Here is a 23,355-nt window from a genome sequence, read left to right on the forward strand (position 1 = left end):
CACAACAACAGGGAAAGGGACTAACAGAAAACAGCAAGGGAAGATAAAACACTCCAGGGCTATCAGCAGCAGCAACCTCTATCACCTTGTGACCTGAAGGACCAGGGAAGGAGCAGTAACCAGAACCCAGAGAGAGCTGTCCAGTGGAAGAGGTCATCTGATAACCTTTGCCAGGAGAATACAGCCACTATCAATGGTGGCCCTGAAGAGAGAAAGACAGGGGAACAAATACTCTGACTGTCCTCTGATATCCTTCTCTTGTAGTGCTCCCAATTAGCCATTCCCAACTAGAAGTCAAAGAGTAAGAGAGCCTATGGATGAAGTCCACATTTGTCAGCTTCCTGGGGTACAGAGCAGGGTGGAGGAAGATAGAAAGTAGATTTGGAGGGGCAAACAGAGAATCTATCCCCGTGATGAAGACAATGATGATGGTGGTGGTAACAGTGATAATTGTGGCGTTGGTGATGGTGGTGGTAAGAATGATGATGGTGGTAGTGGTGACAGTGGTGTTTGTGATGGGGGCAATGATGGTGGTGGTGGTGATGATGATGGAGGTAACAATGCTGATGGTGATGATAATGATGGTGGTGATGGTGGTGGTGGTGATTGTGATGGTGGTGGTGATGGTGGTGGTTGTGATGGTGATGGTGGTAGTGATGGCAGTGGTGAAAATGGTGGTAATGATGGTGATGGTGGTGATGATGGTTGTGATGGTGGTAACAATGATGATGGTAGGTGGTGCTGGTGGTGGTGGTGATGGTGGTGGTGGTGGTGGTGGTGATGATGGTGGTGGTGATGGTGGGGGTGACGATAATGGTGGTGATGGTGGCGGTAACAATGATGATGGTGGTGGTGATGATGGTGGTGGTGGTGGTGGTGGCGGTAGTAAAGATGGTGGTGATGATGACTACCATTTATTGAGCTCATATAGTGCCACTCAGTGTTCTAAGGGCGTTCAAACTTCACACAAGCCCAGTAAGATAGGGAGGTAGAGATTCTCAGAGATTTGGGAGATCTACACACAGCCCAACTGTCAGAGCTGGCCTCTGCTCCCTTGGACCTCCCTGAAAACACAGGAATTGGTAAAGCCCCTGGTCCTGGCAATTTGTATTATAATTACGTTTGAGTTTGTTTGTGTTCCTTACCCCTCTGTGAGCTCCTCTAGGTAAGTTTAATATCTGATTATTACTGTAGACCATGGCTTAGCAGTGTCTAGCAGGGTATCTGCTACTCAGGAATTGCTAAGCCAGTGATGATTAGTGAGTGAATGAATGAATGAACGAATGAATGAATGAAGAGTCTGTGACTTCCAGTCCTAGATAGCAAGGTCCGTACACATGCTTTCTACAGAGCCTGGCCCACCATAGGCACTTAGCAAATGTTGGAGATAATCCAACACAGTGGCACCGTGACATTTCTGTTTTCTCTGGTGCACGTTTCCTCACATCTAAACATGGACTGAAAGACATCCAAGCTTTTCAAAGCTATGTGGTTTCCTGAAATTTCCACAAGCCCAAACTCTGAGCTAAAAGTGAGGATGTTTGTCCTGTGTCTCAATGCTGCACGTGGAAACTCACAGCCCAACATAGCTCAGAATTGCTAATCACCTTGGGATTGTTGTGTTAATAAGTGAAAACACAGAGAAACACAAACCTGTCTTCCCGTTAATGTTAATTTTGGTCCGAAAAAATGTTGCTAAAACGTATTGACGGGCATGTCACAGATGTTCCTTCTTTCATACATGCGAGATGCTGAAAGTGAGAGCTGGACGCTTTGACAGGATTTCTGTTGCTTTTATGATAACCGCGGTCAGGCCATTTTCCTACCACTGGGGCCCGGCCTTTTATCTGGCCATTCTCCTGTGCAGAGGCTCACACTGGGGCAGGCGTGTAATTCTGTATCTACTACCACAACCTGCACAATAGACTGATAAAGGTAAGCAGCTTGAAAAAAGAAGATGAGCGATGTCATCATCTTGTCAACTCACTTGCTAATTTCAGTATATGCAGAATGTCTGTAACAGCCTGCTTGGTGGAGGACTAAGTTGAATCTCAGGTTGTTCATGCCCAGAGCTCATTGGGGGAGAGATGACACAATGGCAGGGCAGGTGGCTCTCCAGTTTGACACCAGGGTTTTTAACTCATCTGGGTAGCAGAGATTTAGATCCACTTACCAGTTTTTGAAGAATCAAGCAGAACAGCACCACCTTCCCTCATCTTGCAGTGGCCATGTTTAAGCATAAGGTGTCTCATGATTTAACGTGATTACCAAAGAGGAAACCCATCCAGAATCTTCTGGCTTCGTGGCCTTTTCCTTACCATGCAAGAAGCAGATTGGCAGGGACCTCAGCAAAGGGGCAGGGTAGGTTCTGGTAATATTTTAGGTCTGGTAATATTACCAGGGTTCATGTTATCTGTTTTGGGAAGCTGTACCATCTGAGCAGAGAGAAGAAGGGTTTTCTCCATGTCTAAGGGGTTTCCTTTAGAATCCCTCTGCAGTAGCAGTGCTCCGTGCCTGGGTCAGAGGAGAGAGAGAACCTCTGGAGTGGCTTGGGGAGGGAGAACAGGGAGCTAGTTGGGCATTAAGGAGCTAGACTTATACCAGCTACCAGGAAGAGGCTCTATGCTAAGCAGAAAGCATGGGTATCCCCTTCTAGACCCACACCAGCAGAATTTGTGTTTTGTTGGTGTGCCCACAGGCTGACAGAAGAAATGCAACAAGGAAGAAAAATGCAATGAGGAAGTGAAGGTACAGTCCCAGGCCAGGGGACTTGGAAAGTGGCCTTCTGCTTTTTGTTGTTGTTGCTCAATTTTTTTTTTTTTGCAATATTTTCAGCCAATTTCATCAAATGAAAAATTGCCACCTCATTGAGGATGCTCTATTCTGGCTAATTAGCACTGATGAGGAATCCTGGGTCAGGCCAAGGATACAGCTACCTGCAGGACTCCAAAGAGAAGCCAGAAGGAACTGGTGTCCTGGCCAGATCCTCTAGAGTCCCTGCTCCTGCAGGCATCTCCACTGCAGGTGAATGCAGTGTCTGTCATCCCCACTGCAAACCATGATTGTTCCCATATGGATTGAGGCATCCTGAGAGCCGCATGCTCTACATAGAGATAAAATAATTTTTACTATTCCTCCAATGTGGAATAGGAACTTGGATAGTGAGCTCCATCAGTCTCTGCCCAGATTCGGAGCAAGAACCCAGATAGAGCCACCTTTTCCAGAGGCATTGAGAGCAGGTTCAAGCTGGGGAAACATCTTCCCAAATAAACACTTCTGTACCGATGCTGTGTATCCAGCCAAAACAAAGAGTGCATGGAATTTTTGGCCAGATGCAGTCTCAGAGAGCTCTTGTTCCAGGGAGAACTGAATCCGTCAGATAATAATCCCCAGCTCCTCCTAGCTGCGCCCAGCTGAAGTCTGCCTAGGGGATAGTGGAAGGCACTGCTTCACTCCACAGTTTTGGAAATGTGCATGCAACATTTCTAGGTCACACAAAATGCACAGCCTGTGATGAAAAATCCAAATCCTAGGCAGGTCTGACGACTGACCCTAAACCCCCATCCCAACCCAAGAACCTCATTCCAAGTGCTTCTAAGGAAAGCAGAGAGTCAAATAGAATCCCTCAAAGGAAAGGAGAAGCTAGCTGGCATTGCTTGCAATGTCAGACACGCCTCAACTTTCCCTTTAGAATGGCTTTCCTTTACAGATAGAAGTGTATTGCTTTAATCCATACAACACATGTGTCCAATGTGTTAAAAGAAGATAAGTTTCTTAGACAAAAAAAATACGTATGTAAGACTCTAAGTCACAGAGGACAAGTAAGGTGAGACTCATGAGCCCTAAAATAGGTATTGTGATGTTTAATTTTATGTGGTAATTTGACAAGGCTGCAGTACACAGGTAACTGGTCACACACATCTGGATATTGCTGTGAAGGTATTTTTTAGATGAGATTAACATTTAAATCATTAGATTTAGAGTCAAACAGGTAACTCTCCATAATGTGGGTGGGCCTCATCTAATCAGTTGAAGGCCTTAAGAAAAAGAGAGTTTTGCCCAAGGAAGGGGGAATTCTGCTAGTAGATTGCCTTTGGATCTGAACATCAACCCTTCCCTGAGTCTCCAGCCTACCAGTCTGCCCTGCAGATTTAGGACCTGACAGCCTCTACAATCATGTGAGCCAATTCTATGAGATTCTCTCTCTCTCTCTCTCTCTTTCTTTCTCTCTCTCTCTCTCCATCCTTAGAGGACAAAAAGAAATTAGCCTTTGCCAGCGTAGGTGCTGTCATAATGACACTGATTCAACACATGCCTTTTCCCTGCAAAGCCTGAAGGCAGGGTGCCTCGACACCCAGCTTAGGTCTTCTCATTTTCATGAAAGATATGTTGCATGAAAAATGACATTCTGAAGCTTGTCTTGCTCTGAATGAAGACTACTCTGAGAATGAGAAAACGAAACACTAGCCAGACGTGGCAAAAAAAAAAAAAAAAAAAAATCTTAATTGCTCGAATTGCCGCTGAAACCAACCTTCCAGAGAATCGCCTGACTCTAAAATTGGAAGGCCACAGAAAGGCAACAAGCAGGTTGGGAACCAGGTGTGTTAGGGGTTTTTCTTTCCTGCATCCTATTGTTTTAAAGGCGTCTTGATCCATGGGTTGCAATATGGCTCAACCTATAAGAAGGGAGAGCTGAGAGGTCAGCTACCCTCTGCTGTAGGGAGCTGATGTTTCCAACTCTCACATTTTGATGAACAAGACATTTTGCTTCTTCATCCCCCAAAAGGAAGAGGTGAGCAGGTGCTGGAGTGTTTTGACTGAAGTGTCTTTGATGTTCCCTTTCTAATAAAGGGCCATATATTAGTGCCGAACAGTCATTTTTTTGAGCACTAAAGTAATACCAGTACTCTCATTGCTCAAGAAATTGCTGAGCAAAATCTTCCAACAATGTGTCTCCCCGGCATTCCTTAACCCTATTGATAATGATAAAGTCTCATAAATCCAGGTAAATCTTTAATTACGCCTTCAGAACGTGACGATATTATGACCGTGATATAGTCATAAAGGGCACATTCAAAATTAGCTCCGTATACATTTTATGAATATGTAAAAGGGTAGAGGTGGTGAGAGTTCAAAAGCAAAGACCAAAAAAGGATGTATTTTTTCTTCTTTGTTGCAATCATCTTTTAAGACGGGATCTTATTTTCTTTTTTAAGATAATTGTAGGAAAAAGCTCTCTTTCTTGTCTTCTATAGTTTTTATTAAAATCCAAAGCACTGACTTTGTGAAGAGCCCTATTGCATGTTACAAAAACTGCGAGATGAAATAGAGGGAGTATTTTCTTCTGTGTTGAAACACCTTTTGGCCTAAAAATTGTTCTTCCTTGTATTAAATGTGTGTGAAATATTTATGGAGAGAGGCATTTCTTTGCACTGTTTTACTGAGGCCATAACAAAGCTTAGAGTTTGTTTCATTCTCTACAATCAGGGTGATTACAGCCTCATCTGTCTCCCACCCCTGCATTTGGTTAGTAGCCCTATGCAATTTATTTTTATCTTCAGCCAATGCATATATTTTTACTTGTGTGAATAATAGGGGAAAGATTAAGTTCTTTTATTTTGCTAATTAAACTGCATTTTTCTAAATCTGGTGAGGTAGTAAGTGACAGGATTAACAGGAGCACTTTGCAGAGTTTTGCTGTTTTCCTGATTAGATTAGAAGTATTTGATATTGAAGTCAGAGCTGATGAAGTGGTTTCCTCGATGTGAATGAATGCATGACCCTAGTTTATCACTGTGGCTTCATAAAGAAGTCTTCCTTACTGTCGAGAAAGCCCAGCCAAGAGTGAAAATGACATTAGCAAAAAGCTAGGCAAAAGGTCAGTAGAGCGGAATGAGAAGGGAGAAGGAAAAAATGCATTCCTCTGCCTCTTTATTTTTCCCCCCAAGGGGTTAAGGAAGATTGCTCAGTTACAACCTCTGTGCTGAACAGAGCAGGGTGAGCCTCAGAACTGTACCCTCCTGAGACAGGGACACCTTTTTCAGCCTCTAGAGATTGAAGGTAAAAATTTTATGTTAAAAAAAAAAACAAGGAAACAACAACAAAAAATACAAGGGGAATAGAAATGCACAGTGAGGAAAGCTCCAGCTCTCCCTTCCCTTCCCCCAGTGGCCCCCATGCAGACTTATTCCCATAAGCATCTCCAGACCCCTTTGGGCTATCCTGGGCCTCCTCTGGAGCTGGGCTTAAAGCTCTTCTTCAAGGCAGCCAGGGGCCAACTGAAGGCAATAAGCAAAGGCCACTTCTCCCTCGCTTCCTCATACCTTCTCTAACCCCCAACCCCAGCTTCCTAGCCCCTTAGGGGAGGGAAGTAAAATGAAGGAGTGATGTCAGACAAACCAGAGGGGAAGATCAGAATAGGGGTGTGCTTTGCCAAATCCTCTATGGTGAACAGAGGAAAGACACTGCGTCAGGGATGAGGAGGAGCCTGCAGAGGGAGTTCAGTGGAGGCTGGACCATGCCCAGGACTGGGCATCTTTCAATGGTAAGTCCAGGCAAGGCCTTTGTGTGTCTATTTGTTGTATTATTATCCCCTTCTTCTCTTAATCCCTAATCTTGCCTTCCCCAGAGACACGTTATTTTCTTTTTAATCAAGGTATAATTTGCATACAGCAAAAGACACATAAGTGTACAGACGGATGAGTTTTGGCACATGCACAGCCACGTGCAATTCACATTCCTATTAGAATATAGGATATTTCCATCACCCCAGGAAGTTCCATCATTATCCTTCCCAGTCAGTGCCTGCCTTCCCACCCATCCAAGCAATCACCGTTCTGGTTTCTATTTCTAACTATAAATTAGTTTTTTCCTGTTCTAGAATTTTATAGAAATGGAATTCTACAGAAAGAACTCTTTTGTATCTGGCTTCTCTCACCCACCACAATGTTTCCGTGGCTCTCTGTTGCACATAACCATAGGCCACTCATTTCTACTGCTGATTGGTATTCTGTTGTGTGATTCTACCACAATCTTTTCATCTGTTCTTTTAACGAATGTTGGGGTTCCTTCCGGTTTTTACCCATTATGTATCAAGTCACGGTGACCGTTCTTGTACAAGTCTTTTGCAGACATATATTTTGATTCCTCTTGAGTAAGCGTGTAGGAGTGGAATTGCTGGGCTCTAGGGTAAAGTGTATATTTAATTCTATGAGAAACTACTGAGATGGTTTGGCTGTGTCCCCACCCGAATCTCATCATGAGTTGTAGTTCCCATTATCCCCATGTGTCATGGGAAGGACCTGGTGGAAGGTAATAGAATCATGGGGGTGGTTACCCTCATGCTGTTCTCATGATACTGAGTGAGTTCTCACAAGATCTGATGGTTTTATAAGAGGCTTTTCCCCCTTTTGCTCAGCACTTCTTGCTGCTACAATGTGAAGAAGGACATGTTTGCTTCCCTTTCCCCCTTCTGCCATGATTGTCAAGTTTTTTGGGGCCTCCCCAGCCATGATGAACTGTGAGTCAATTAAACCTCTTTTCTTGATAAATTACCTAGTATTGAGTATGTCTTTCATTAGCAGTGTAAGAAAGAACTAGTCAACTATCAAACTGTTTTTCAATTTGGTTTCACCATTTTTCATTTAGCCAACAATGTAAGAGAGCTCTGCAACCTGTTTATTCCATATCTTCACCAACATTTAGCATTGATAGTCTTTTAAATTTTAAGCATTTCACTTTCTAAATATGGTTTTAATTTTCATCCTCCTTCTGATCATTGACATTTATCACTTTTTATATGCTTATTTGTCATTCAAACATCTTTGTGAAGTATTTGTTTACACATTTTGCCTATTTTTAATTGAGTTCTTTTATTCTTACTGAGCTGTATGAATTCCTTATATATTCTGAAGACCAGTCTTTTTCCAAGCATATATATTACAAAATCCTTTTTCTTCATCTTTAGTTGCCAACTAATATATTTTATGTTTTTATTAACATGCAGTATATTGAGTTCTTTTGGGGTACACTTCTCTTACTTTTAACACATGTAGAGATTCATATAACCACCATTACAATCAGGACACAGAGCATTTCTGTCACCCCAAATGACTCTAACCTTTGTAGGCACATGCTCCCCACCCATAACCCTTGGGAACTAGTGATCTGTTCTCTATCACTATATTATAGTTTTTAAAAAAATAAATAAACAGAACACCATATAAATGGAATCACACCATATGTAACCTTTTGAGGCTGACTTCTTTCACTCAGCATCTCTGAGATTTTTCCAAGCTGCTGTATGTATCAGTAGTTCATTGATTTTTATTGCTGAGCAGAATTCCATTGTACCAATTCATGTTTAATGGTTTTTTTTTAATAAGCAGAAGCTTTTAATTTGGACCAAGTCCAATTTATCAGTTTTCTCTGTTATGGTTTGTAGTTTTTTTCATTACATATAAGACATTTGGCCACTGAAAGGTAGTCAAATAATATATTCTCTTGTGTTTATTTATAAGACCTTTATATATAGTTTTAGCTTTTACACTTAGGTCTATAATCTAACATAAATTAATTTTTGCATTTAGTGTTAGGTAGGGTTTAGTTTTTATTTTTTCAGTATGGGTATATCTGTTTTTGAAAGCATCATTTGCTGGAAGACTGCCCTTTTCTCATTGAATTGCCTTGCAGCTTTTGCCAAAAATCAGTTGCGTGAACTTATTTCTGGCCTCTGTATTCTGTTCACTTAATCTATTTGTCAGTTTTGCACCAATGCAAACTGTCTTGATAACTCTAGTTTCACAGGCAGTCTTAAAATCAGGTAGTATAAGTTATTTACCTTTGTTCTCTTTAATATTGCTTTGGTTATTCTAAATCCTCTAGATTTCCATAAAAATTTAAGACTCGGCTTGTCAAAGAGAAGTCTGCTGGAATTTCTATTTGGATAGCAGTGAGTTAAATTTGGGAGATAGAATATTACAGCAACGTTGAATTTCAATCCATGAACATGGTATATATCTCTTCATTTATTTAGGTCTTCTTTAATTTCTCTTGGCATATTTTGTACTTTTCAGTATAGAAGCCATACATATCTTTTCTTAAGTATTTTTATTTTATTTTACATAGTATTTTAAATTTTTATTTTCTGACTTTTTTGCTAGTATATAAAAATGCAAATGATTTTCCAGAATTGACCTTATCTCTAGTAACTTTGCTAAATTCACTTATTTCTGACTATTTACAGATTCTTTTGGATTTTCTACATGTACAATTCTACTTGTATAAATAATTATAGTTTTATTTCTTCCTTTCCAAACCCGATGCCTTTTATATATTTTTCTGCCTATTGTACTGGCTAAACCCTCCAGTACAGTTTAGCATGGATGTGATGAAAGTGAAATTTTATTGTTTGTTTTTGACATTAGGGGAACTCTATCAGATTGAGAAATGTTCCTTCTAGTCTTACTTCACAAAAAAGTTTTTTATGAATAAGTGTTGAAAATTAGCAAATGCTTTTTCTGCATTCATTAAGATCACCATATGGTTTTTTCCTTCTTTCGTTCTGGTAATTCTGGTGAATTAGATTAGTTTTTTGGTGTTAAAACAACCTGGCATCCTTTAATAATCCATTTAGTCATGATGTATTTTCCATTTTTATATATATTTTGTTAAGAATGTTTGCATTTAAGTTCATGAGAAATACTGGCTTGTAATTTTCTTTTATTTTAATGTTCTTGTTTGGTTAGTGTATTAGCATTGAGCTAAGTTCATCAAAAAAGGGGTGATGTGTTCCTTTCTTCTCTATTTTCTGAAACAGTTTGTGAAAAATTGGTATTTTTTGAAATTTGATAGAATTCAAAAGTGATCTAATATATGAGTGCTTTTGATAGGAAGAGTGTGATAACAAATTTAATTTATTTAACAAATACATAGCTAATCAGTTTTTATATTCTGTGTGTTAATTTTGGTAATTTTTATCTTTCAATGTATTTTTCAACTTGAAGTTGTTAAATACTAGATATAAAGTTGTTCATAGCATTCCCTTATTTAGAAATAAAGTTGTTCATAGCATGCCCTTATACTTTTAATGTCTGATTTATTTCTAGTGATCATCCTTTTTATTACTGACCCTGGAAATTTGTGTTTCCCCTCTTCTGTTTTTAATTAACATAGTTAGTAATTTATCAATTTTCTTAATCTTTTAAAGAAAACAACTTCTTGTTTTATTTATTATCTTCAATGTTTGTTCAATTTCTGTTCACTGTTACCCTTACTTCTACTTTCATGGGTTTTATTTACTTAGTTTTTTTCTTATATTTTTAAGTTTAGTGCATTGAATTTTGGCACTTTATTTTCTAATATAAACTTTTAAGGCAATACATTTTCCTCTAAGCATTGCTTTGGCTGCATCCCATAAAATTTAATAGGTTGTATTTTCATTGTCAATTATTTTTAAATATTTCTCATTTCCCATGGTGATTTTTTCCTTTTGATGAGTAGGTTATTTAGAAGTATGTGATTTATTCCCAGATATATGAGGATTTTCTGGATTTATTTGTCATTTTTTTTCCAATTTTAATTTCATATTGTCAGAGAAAAACCTCTGTTTCAAATATTTTGAAATATATAGAGATGTATACTATAGTACCGCTAGTTCTATCTTGGTGAATGTTCCAGATGCACTAAAAAAAAATGTGTATTATAAAGTTGTTGGGTGTCACATTCTGTAAGTGTCAACTAGGCCAAGTTGGTTAATATTGTTCTTAAAATCTACTTACTCTATCAATTACTGAGGAAGAAGTATTGGAATCTCCAGCCATAATTGTGAATGTATCTATTTCTCTTTTTAGTTCCTTAAGTTTCTCCTTTGTGTTTGGAAACTTTGTAGTTGTGTCAACATATTGTTAGTATTGCTATTCTTCTTTTTAAGTTACCCATTTATCATCAAAAAATGACCTTCTTAATACAGGTAATAGCCTTTTCTCTAAATCTCTGTGTCTAATATTAATAGAGCCATGCTAGATTTCTTATGCTTACAGTAAGCATAGTATAAAGTAAAAGAAGAATGTTTTTCTTGTAGTAGCATACAGTTAAATTTTGCTCTGTTACCAAGTCTCACTATCTATGCCTTTTAATTGGATTAAAGTTTGGGAAAGCTTAAATGGCTGGAACTTAAAAGACAGGTTATTAAAGAGGAACTTCACAGGGAAGGAACCGAAGCAATCTATGTAGATGTTCCCTGGAGTTTTGGGCAGAATTCTAAGATAGGCATGCACATGGTATCACTTTACAAGACCTTGGAGAGGGGAAAGAAAGCTACAAGAGAGAATGTGAACTGAATGACAATTCCAGAGGATATATAGCACTGGGAGTCATAGGAGATTTATTCAGCCAGGACAGAGAAATCCCTCTAAATATTCCAGGAATTCAGTTGAGACCCCATACAGGCCACATCTTAAAAGCAGTATATTTCAATCTCGGAAAAGGGACAACTTCTCTCCCACTGTAACAAAGCCTAAAAACAAATCCTAACATGATCAAACTGATTTCCCAATAATCATCTGTAAATAAAATTCAACACTCTTTAGACCAAGATGGCCAAATATATTCTCAACTATGTAGCATTCATAATATTCAGCACACAGTTAAAAAAATCACTAGATATGCAAAGAAAGAATATTTTACCTTTATCCAGAAAAATAAATAAATAAAACTTTTCTGTAGAAATCGACTCTGAAATGACACAGTTATTGAACTTAGGACACAAGGACTTTATAGAAGCCATTATAAATATGTTCAAGGATTTAAAATAAATGTTGAATATAATGAGTGAATAAGTGGGAAATCTCAGCTGAGTAATAAAAGCTATTTAAAAAAGTAAATAAAATAAAAATTCTAGAATAGAAAAAAATGTAATCTGAAATGAAAATTTCACTGGATGCGATTAATAGCATATTGAACAATGTGGGAGAAGGCCAGTAAATTTGAAGATAGATCAGTAGAAACTATCCCACCTGAAGCAGTAAGAAAGAAAATACCAATAAATTAGTAGAGACTCAGAGACCTAAGTAATTCAATCAAATGGCTTAACTGGGATGTCAGAAAGTGAGGAAAATTGGGAGAGAACAAATTTTTTGGAAAAAAGTGACTAAAATATTGCTGAACTTTATGAACAATATCAACACGGTTGACACTGAAACTCAACAAATCATAAACAGGAGAAACATAAAGATATATGTAGACACATTACAGCCAAATTGTTGAAAATATTTTTAACACAAAAAAAACATAAAAGCAGCCATAGATAAAAATCATTTTACATACAAGAAAAAAGGAATATGAGCACTGCTAATTTCTAATCGGAAACAATGCAAGTTATAACACAATGGAATGCCATATTTTAAATACTGAAATAAAAATAAGTCAACCTAGAATCCTATGTCCAGTAAAACTATCCTTGAAAAATGTGGTCAAAATGAAGACATTTTCATCAGGCTTCCCTTTTGCCCCCAAAGTAATTGGCTGAAGGGAAATAACAGCAGATGTACACTTAGTCCACATGACAGAAGGAAGAGAGGGAAAAAAATGTCAATATAAAAGACATTTTTAATTTCAGCACTTTGGGAGGCTGAGGTGGGAGGTTCACTGTGGCCAGGATTTTGAGAGCAGACTGGGCAACATAGTGAGACCCCATCCCTACAAAAAGTTAAAAAAAAAATTAGCCAGGCATGGTGGCACGTGGCTGTAGTCCCAGCTATTTGGGAGGCTGAGGTGGGAGGATTGCCTTAGCCCAGGAGTCTGAGGCTACTGTGAGCCATGATCGCACCACTGCACTCCAGCCTGGGAGACTGCACCCCAGCCTGTGTGACCCTGCCTCAAAAAGATAAATTTTATTAAAAAAATGCATTTTTCTTCTTTTGTATCTTCTTTATAAGATATCCAACTGCTTACACTAAAATGATAACAATTTATTGGGCATACAACATATAATATAAAGTAAGATACACAACAATAATATAATGGAGATGTGGATAGAAATGTACTATTGGAATGTTCTTCATTATACATGAAGTAGCATGGTTTTGTTTCATGGAGCACTGAAACAAGTTGAGAATACATAATATAATTCCTAGATCAGCTTCTAAAATAATAACCCAAAGAAGCATGGCTAAAAAGACCATGGAAGAAACAAGATGAATATTAAGTATACACAATTAAACCAAAGAAGACAGGAAATAAGAAAAAGGGGAACAAAAAGCAGAAGGCACATTTAGAAGAAGAATAACAATTTAATAAAAGTGGCCTTTTGGGGGTTTCAACCACATGCCTGCGATGTTTATTAAGAACCAATTACTCTTGGGCAGAAACTGAGTAAATGGAGATCTCACCTCTAATGTATGAAAACAGATGCTTTGTAAACTTCTTCCAGTTTTATAGTTGTTTATAGTGGGAGAGTAAGTCTAATACCCTATACTCTGTCAAGGTCAGACCTGGACATTAGCACATGATTTGCACTTAATAGATGTCTTTGCTAATCCTCTTTCACTATGTTTACTTATATTTTATTTCTGGAAAAATATAGCACTTTGGCCCTTTACGTTCTGCTAGTATTGTAGTATATTTCTCAATGTATTTCTTATTTTTATCATCCAACATCGTTTTGGGGCCAACTTTACTTCTTTGCATTGCAGTGTAATATTCCACCACCTATGTAACCTGCACTCCACTTATCCTTTTTACTTGCTCGTTAGATGCCAAGCAACTCTTATGGTGACGCAAACAACATTGCAGAGGAAATTGTGAAATATATCCCTGGGGTATATGAAAGTTGCACACTTTCTTTAATTGGATTTAATAGGTTAACATGACAGTTTTTAGGATGACAGTTTTTTGATGAAAATAGTGGAGAAAGTATAAACCAAAGCCAGGGAGATGCGTGGAGAAGGTGATTAGTGGGAGAAGCCTTTGCTGTATGTCTGTCCATTACTATCACAATCTTCCAACAATGCAATAGGTACATACAGGGGCCTCCCCTAAAATCAGAGCCCATCTGTGACCCTGGTTTTTCCCAGTGCCTGTGTGGCGCAGGGAGGCCTCATTTTGCTGACGAAAGGGAGAATGTGAAAGAGAAAGGATCTTCTCTTGTCATTTCTAAGCCTGCTCTGCCTTTTTTTCTGAGCATTTTTTCATGACTCCAAGTCTGTACCAGACTTTCCCATACATATGACACGACATATCCGGCCTCTGTGGCTCCAGTCTGGAATTTTCTTTCACTCAAGAATCCTTTAAACTATTTCAGTCATATTTTGCAGGAAGCAGTCTCTGTCAGTAACAAATATCCAACTCCATCACCTCCACCCTCTTATTCCCCTTGGAGAAGGAAGCCCTCTGTGGCCATGTCCCCAGATGCCCACTGGATGGTGGCTGTCTTGATGGATAAAGGAACAATCTCAAAAGACTTGAATGCCACAGCCAGTAGCACTTACCAAATGCCAGGCATGTTCCAAGCAGGTCCATGAATTATGTTGGGTAGACAACGTGGCACCTAATTACCTGTGTCATGATCCTGCATGTTATACTTACTAGCTGTGTGAGCCTGAGCAAGCTGCTTAACCTCTTTCTGCCTCACTCTTCTCATAGGTAACATTGGGATAATCATCCTTATCTCTTAGGGTTTTTCCAGGACAGTGTGAGCCTTTGTAAAGGACTTAAAATCTGTAAAGCACACAATCACATACATTATGATGTGGATAACTGGAGAAATGCATTATTTTCTTTGGAAAGGAGAAAAAATACTGTTATCATAATGTATTTTTGTTAATTTTTTTTGGCTGGAAAATAGGCAATGCAATTTTAAGGTTAGCTTAGAAGAATTCACTGGTAAGAATTAGTAGAAATTTTTTAGAAAAATAGTAATAGTTTCTGGTTCAATGAGGAGCTTGCTCGTTGCTACTCTATCTTAACAACATGTAAAAAGCTGAACAAACTGGAAAATGAACAGCTCTTCTTACATCCCAAAGGGAAGTGAGTTCACAGGACAAATCACTGACCCCAAAATTAGAGACAGATAGGCAAATACAGAGAATCACAACTTACTGGAATAGAAATTCATGAGCAGAACTTCTGAAGGAATCAGTGCCAAAGTCAGGAAATCTGAACTGTAATTGATGACTTATTGGAGTCTCAGTGTGGATAAACCTGACAGTTAAAAACTCTAGGTGGACTAGTCATTGGGTATCCCTCACAATTAAGTGAGTTTTACCCCCTGGAGCTGGACCAGGTTCCCACACTGAATACTGGAGAAAAATCCCCTCATGCTTCTGGCAGGAGGAGGTGAAAAAACATCTAAGAGCGCATCAGAGGATTCTGTTCTTCTTAACAAGGTCTGCCCTTAGGAGAAACTATTCAACAAGAGCCTAACCTGCTAGGGTTTTATCAGAACTTATCTCACCTGGAAGAAAGGAAATGCCCAACTCCACACCCTTGCAGCCATCCTGTCCCATCTAAGTGGCAGTGGGGTGGGGAGATTGAGAAGCACTTGAGAAGTTCACAGTTCAGAAGCAGAGGCTCACTAGAAGACTGAGACCCAATCACAGGTCTAGAGAATGCACCCCTTCTCCCTGCACCTTACTACCACTTTGCTAAAGGCCTATTTACAGCATTTCCTTTTATTCAGTACATATTGACCAGCTATCAAGAGAAAAGTACAAGGCATACTAAAAAGCAAAACAGTGCAGATTGAAGAGACACAGCAAGTGTCAAAAGGAGACTCAGATATGATAGAAATGTTGGAATTATCAGATCAGGAATTGAAAACAACTATGATTAATATGCTAAGGGCTCTAATGTATAAAGTAGACACCATGCAAGAACAGACAGGGAATGTAAGCAGAGAGATGGAAATTCTAAGAAAAAAAAAAAAAGAAAGAAATGCTGGAGATAAAAAACACTATAATAGAAATGAATCACGCCTTTGATGGGCTTGTAGTAAATTGGACATGGCTGAAGAAAGACTCTCTGAGCTTGAAAGGTATCTCAATAGAAACCTCCAAAATTGAAAAGCAGGGAGAAAAAGAAAAAAAATGAGGGGGAAGCAGAGAATAATATCTGAGAACTATAGGACAAATATAAAAGGTATAACATACACATATGGGAATACCAGACAGAGAAAAGAGGAGAAAGGTACAAAAGAAATATTTAAAACAATAATGCCCCAAAATTTCCTCTCAAATTAATGTCACACACCAAACCACAGATCTAGGAAGCTCAGAGAACACCAATCAGGATAAATGTTAAAGAAATTACACCTAGGCATATAATTCAAAATACAGAAAATCAAACATAAAGAAAAATTCCCAAAAGAAGCCATAGGGAAAAACACCTTATCTATAGAGAAGCAAAAATAAGAATTATGTCTGACTTCTCCTCTTAAACCATGCCAGCAAGAAGAGAGTGGAGTGAAATATTTAAAGTGTTAAGAGAAAAAAAAAATCTTAAAATTCTGTACCCTGCAAAATTGCTTTTCAAAAGAGAAGGAGAAATAGACTTTTTATACAAACCAAAATGTAGGGATTCTTTTATTTATTTATTTTTTTGCCAGCAGACCTGCCTTGCAAGAAATGTTAAAAGAAGTGCTTTAGAGAGCAGGAAAATTCTATAGGTCAGACACTTGGATCTACATAAAAAAAGGAAGAAACCAAAGGAGAAATAAGTGAAAGTAAAGTTAAAAACTCTTATTTTTCTTACAACAAATACATTTATTCAAAATAAAAATAGCAAAAATGTATTTGATTATGTATGTGTTTTTGTATACATGCATACATAATCAATATAGTCATGTGTATACAGACACATATAATCAATATAGTTATGTGTCTCTTAACAATGAGGATACTTTTCAAGAAATGAGTCATTAGGTGATTTTGTCATTGTGTGAACATCATAGAGTGTACTTATACAAATCTAGATAGTATAGCCTACTATACGCCTAGGCTATTTATTATAGCTTATTGCTTCTAACCTACAATTCTGTACAGCAATACAGTATTATAATATTATGGTTGACCAAAACATTATATAAGGCATGATATTGTGTGTGTGTGTGTGTGTGTATGTATACATGTATATGTTTATATGAAATAAATGAAAACAATGACATAAGGGATGGCAAGGAAGAATTAGGAGTATTTTGTTATTAAAGTATTCACATTATCCATGAAGCAGTATAGCAGTATAGTCACACTACAGTAATTATAGTTATTTAAAAGTGGACTTGGATTAGTTGTAAAGATATATTGCAAACTCTATGGCAAAAACTATAAAAAGAAAAAAAAGAAATATAACTGATACACTGAGAAAAGAGAGAAAATGGACTTATATAAGTTTTTCAGTTAAAATCACAAATGGCATAAAAAGACTAGGAGATAACAGGAACAAAGGAAAAGAGCAATGAATGGTAAACAGCAATGAATTTTGTAGACATTAATTAAACTACATCAATAATCACTTTGAATGCCAATGGTTAAAATGTGCTAATTAAAGCAGACACATTGCCAGAGTGGATCAAAAAATGAAATCCAACTATAGGTTTTCTAGAAGAAACCCACTTTAAATACAAAGAGACATCTAGATTAAAAGTAAATGGATAGAGAAAGACATACCATGCTAACACTAATCAAAAGAAAGTGGGAGTAGCTATACTAATTTCAGATAGAGCAAATAAAGCTATCAGGAATAAAGAATGGCATTGCATAATGATAAAGGAGTCAATTCTCCAATAAGGCATAACAATCCTTAGTAAGGTTGTGCCTAACAGGGCATCAAAATATATGAGGTAAAAATGGGTAGAAATGAAAAGAAGAAAAAATGAATCCAATATTATACTTAGAGACTTCAACACTCTTCTCTCATGAAAGAACAGACCTAGCAAACAGAAAATTAGTAAGAACACAGTTGAGCTCAACACCACCATCAATCAACTGTATATAATTAATATCTATAGACAGCTTCATTCAGCAACCTCAGGATACACATTCTTCTCAAGCTCATATGGAAAATTAACCAAGATAGACCACATTCTGGGCCATAAAATACACCTTGGCAAATTTAAGAAAATAGAAATCACACACTGTCTGCTCTCAGACCACAATGCAATTAAACTACAAATCAATAGGAAGATAGATGGAAAGCCCCCAAATACCTGGAGATTAAACAATACACTTCCCATAACACATGGTCAAAAAATAAATATCAAGAGAAATTTAAAAATATTTTGAGATAAATGAAAACGAAAACACAACTTATAAAATTTGTGAGATGCAGCAAAAGCAGTGCTTAGAGGGTAATTTATAGCATTAAATGCATATATTAGAATTAGAAAAAAAGAAAGAACCAAAATTAATCATCTAAGCTTCCATTAGAGAAAATTAGAAAAAGAAGAACAAATTAAGTCCAGAATAAGGAGAAGAAAAAAATGAAAATTAGAAAAGAAATCAATGAAATTAAACTCAAGAAAAAAATAGAGAAAATTTATGAAACCAAAAGTATGTTTTTAGAAGATATAAGTAAAATTAAAAACCTGTGCTCCTGCTAACCAAGGAAAGACAAGACACAAATTACTAATATTAGAAATCAAAGGGGGCATCACTATTGATCCCATGGACATTCAAAGCATAATCAAGAATGATTATAAGCAATTTTATGTCCACAAATTGGTAACTTAGATTAAGAACCTATTATTTGAAAGATAAAATGTACTAAAACTCATATAAGGAGTAACTGACAATTTTAATAGGCTTATATTTATTAGCAAAATTGAATCAATATTTAATAACTAAAAACAGAAAGCACCAGCTCCAGATGGCTTTACTGGTGAATTCTATCAAATATTTAAGGGAAAAATAATACCAATTCTGTAGACTCTGTTTCAAAAGTAGAAGCCCAGGAAATATTTCCTAACTCATTCTGAGCAGCCCGCATTACATTCATACTAAAACCAGACAAAAAGAAATGACAATAAAAGTAAACTACAAACCAATATTCTCATGGACATAGATGCAAAAACCCTCAGCAAGCTATTAAAAAATTGAATCCAATAATGTATGAAAATAAGTATGGACCACAGCTGACTGGGATTTATCCCTGGTATGCAAAAACAGTTCAATATTTGAAAATCAATTACTGTAATTTATCACATCATCAGGCTAAAGAAGAAAACTCACAAGACCATATCAATAGATGCATACAAAGCATTTGATCAAATCTAACACCATTTATGATAAAAACTATCAGTAAACTAGAAATAGAGGGAAACCTGATAAAGAATATTCACAAAAACTGATAGCTAATGTCATAGTTAATGGAGAGAAACTCAAAGCTTTCCCACTAAGATTAGGAACAAAGCAAGAATGTTGCCTCTCACCATTATTTTCAGCATCATACTGGAAGTCCTACCTGAAGCAATAAGACAAGAAAAGGAAATAAAATATATACATGATGGGAAGGATGAAATGAAATTGTCTTTTTCACAGTGACATGATTGCCCATCTAGAAAATAAAAAGAAGAAAAGTACTCCTGGTACTAATAAATAATTTTACCAAGGTTGCAGAATAAAGGTTAATATACAAAAGTCTATTGCTTTTCTAGGTAGCAGCAATGAACAAGTAGAATTTGAAAATAAAAACAAAATGCCATTTATATTAATACTCCCAAAAATGAAACACATAGATATAAATCTAACAAAATATGTACAAAATCTATATGAAGAAAACTATAAAACTCGAACTAAATCAAGGAAGGACTAAATAAACAAAGAGGTATTCATATTCATGGATGGAAAGATTCAATATTGTGAAGATGTCACCTCTTCTCAACTTGATCTATAGACTCAACACAATCCTAATCAAAATCCCAGAAGGTTATTTTGTAGATATTGACCAACTGATTCTCTGATTTACAGGGAGAGGTAAAAGGCCCACAATACCCAACATAATATTGAAAGAGAAGAACAAAGTTGTGTCACTGACTCCTAGACTTATTATAAAGCTTCAATAATCAAGATGATGTGGTATTGTCAAAAAATAGACAAGACAATGGAACAGAATAAAAACCCCAGAAACAGACCTATAAGAATGTAGTCAGGGCCAGGCACGGTGACTCACAGCTGAAATCCCAGCTCTTTGGGAGGCCGAGGCAGGTGGATCATGAGGTCAAAAGATGGAGACCATCCTGGCCAACATGCTGAAACCCCGTTTCTACTAAAAATACAAAAATTAGTTGGGCATGGTGGTGGGTGCCTGTAGTCCCAGCTACTCAGGAGGCTGACGCAGGAGAATTGCTTGAACCTGGGAGGCGGAGGTTGCAGTGAACCAAGATTGCACTACTGCGCTCCAGCCTGATGACAGAGCAAGCCTCCATCAAAGAAAAAAAAAGAACATAGTCAGATGGTCTTTGATAAAGTACCAAAGACCATAAAATAGTAATAAATAGTCTTTTCACAAATGATGCCGAGACAACAGAACATCCACGTGACCAAAAAATAAAATAAAATAAAATAAAATAAAATCTAGACGCAGATCTTACATTCTTCCCCCAAATGAATTTGAAACCACTAAACTCTTAGAAGATACCACAGGAGAAAATCAAAATGACCTAGGATTTGACGGTAACCCTTTAAATATAATGGCAAAGGCATGATCCATAAAAGAACTAATTGATAAGCTGGACTTCACTAAAATTACAATTTTCCATTTTGCGAAAGACAGTGTCAAGAGAATTAAATGACAAGTCACAGGCTGGAAGAAAATATTTTCAAAAGACAAATCAGAGAGAGGATTGTTATCCAAAATATACAAAGAATTCTTAAAACTCAATGAAAGAAAACAATGACCCAGCTGAAAAAAATGGGCCAAAGACCTTAACAGATACCTCACCAAAGAAGACATACAGATAGCAAACAGTCTATAAAAAGGTGCTCTGTTCCATATGTCATTAGGGAAATGCAAATTGGAGCAGCAATTAGATACCTCTATATACCTATTCGAATGGCTGAAATGGATAACACTGACAACACCAAATGCTGGTAAGAACATGAAGCAACAGAAACTCTCATTGCTGGTGGGAATGCAAAATGAAACAGCCAGTTTGGAAGATAGTTTGGCAGTTTCTTACAAAACTAAACACACTCTTACCATACCATCCTGCAATCTCACTCCTTGGTATTTACCTAAAGGACTCAAAAACTTATGTCTGAAAAAAGAAAAAACCCTGCACATGGATATGTATAGCAGCTTTATTAATAATTGCCAAAACTTAAAAGCAACCAATATGTTCTTGAGTAGGTGAATGGATAAATAAACTAAAAGTCTGGTACATCTTGACTTTGGAATGTCATTCAAGGCTAAAAGGAAATGAGCTACTAAGCCCTAAAAAGATACATAGAAAACTTAAATGCATATCATTAAGTAAAATAAACCAATCTGATAAGGCTACCTACTGTGTAATTTCAACTCTTTGACATTCTGGAAAAGGCAAAATGATGGAGACAGTAAAAAGATCAGTAGTGTCCAGTGGAAGACTGGAGGGAGGCAGGTGAACAGACGAAGCACAAAGGATTTTTAGGGGAGTGAAACAATTCTGTACAATACTACGATGTTGGATACTCATTAGGCATTTCCCTAAATCTATAGAATGCACAACACCAAGAGTGAACCCTCATGTAAAATATGGACTCTGAGTGGTGACGACGTGTTAATGTAGGTTTATCAATTGTAACAAATGCATGCACCACCACAGTGTGGGCTGTTGGTAATGGGAGGCTGTGCATGTGTGGGAAGGGGGGTGCATCGGAAATCTCTGTGCCTTCTGCCCAATTGTCTGTGAATCCAAAACTACTCTGAAAAATGAAGTTTATTTTGAAAAAAAGAATAGTGATGAAGTGGGCTTTCAAATACCACGTATTAAACTGTACTTTAAAGCAAGTATAATTAAAGCAGTGTGGTGTCAGGGGAAAAAAATGTAGACAAATCAGTTAAAAAGAAGAAAATCTCAAAAGGATCCTAACATTGTGACAGCGTCGTGATAGGTGCCTATTGAATATTTATGTAATAAATGAATACAGCTTAGTACAACGTTAAAAGTATCATTTCAAGAGAGTAGGTAACAGAAAATTACTCTACAGGTAGGTCTGGGGCAAATTGTCATCATTTAATTTTTAATAATGGTTAAATTATTCTCTCACCCTGTACTATCGCCCAAATACACACACACATACACAGATGGATTAGAAAGTTATAAAATGACTTAAAAATATCAATCTCTTCATGTTGATTAAATGTTCATGTTAAATCTAAAAACAAAGGGAGGCATCAAAATCAAAAAGAGAAAAAGCGTAAAAGATTTGTCTACATAAAAATAAATACATAATGAATGTCAAATTGCTAAAAAAAATTCACTATGTTTGACAAGTTGATTTTTCTTGATAAGTCATAGAATTTAATATGGAAATATCAATGGATTTTGGGGAAAAAAACTGACTAAAGGAATAAATAAGCCGTACTCCAAAGAAGCAGTCTACGTGGTCGTGGCATCACAGCTCATGTCTAATCCCCTTTGACTAGAGTGCAGGAGTGTGTGATTAAACTGAGCAGGAACTAACGTGGGCTTCACGAGTGGCCGCCACTGTATTCATTCAACGGCTGGGTGGAAGAGCGGTCCTGGAGCAGAGTCCGCTCCTCTTCCAGCTCAGCTCAGCCAGCCTGGCTTCCCTCTTCCTTCCTCAGAAGACCAGAGATGATGATTTAAGAAATAAAAGTTGGAAATGTCTTATTTCAAGTCAGATTACAATATTAAATGTTAGAAAGCACTGAGATCCAGTTTTTAATGGAAATATCATCTATTGCCATTATTTGCCAAATAAAGAACCCATAAAAAGTCATGGCTGAGTGTGGTGGCTCATGCCTGTAATCCCAGCACTTTGGGAGGCCCAGGTGGGTGGGTCACCTGAGGATGGGAGTTTGAGACCAGCCTGACCAACGTGGCAAAACTCCATCTCTACTAAAAATATAAAAATTAGATGGGCGTGCTGGCGGCGCCTGTAATCCCAGCTACTTGGGAGACTGAGGCAGGAGAATCGCTTGAATTCTGGAGGCGGAGGTTGCAGTGAGCTGAGATCGTGCCATTGCACTCTGGCCTGGGCAACAGAGCGAGACTCTGTCTAAAAATAAAAAAAAAGTCATGATCTTTGAGAAAAATTAGAGAAAAAGATAAGCTAATGTAGAACAATTTACTAAAATAATTCACAAAAATTAACAATTTAGAAATCACTAATGACAACACCATAGCATATAAAATTATAG

At 37.3% G+C, this 23,355-nt stretch overlaps 1 long non-coding RNA gene across 1 annotated transcript in view; it reads left to right on the forward strand.

The window, feature by feature from the left end:
- The window catches only part of LOC129020751 (uncharacterized), a 40,410-nt gene that overhangs the window by 11,654 nt on the left and 5,401 nt on the right, over positions 1 to 23,355 (forward strand). The window contains exon 3 of the long non-coding RNA XR_008495895.1: positions 16,604 to 16,717. This is a non-coding gene — a long non-coding RNA (uncharacterized LOC129020751). The remainder of the gene's footprint in view (positions 1 to 16,603; positions 16,718 to 23,355) is intronic.

The sequence above is a fragment of the Pongo pygmaeus genome, chromosome 20, assembly GCF_028885625.2.
Source record: "Pongo pygmaeus isolate AG05252 chromosome 20, NHGRI_mPonPyg2-v2.0_pri, whole genome shotgun sequence".
Taxonomy (NCBI): Eukaryota; Metazoa; Chordata; class Mammalia; order Primates; family Hominidae; genus Pongo; species Pongo pygmaeus.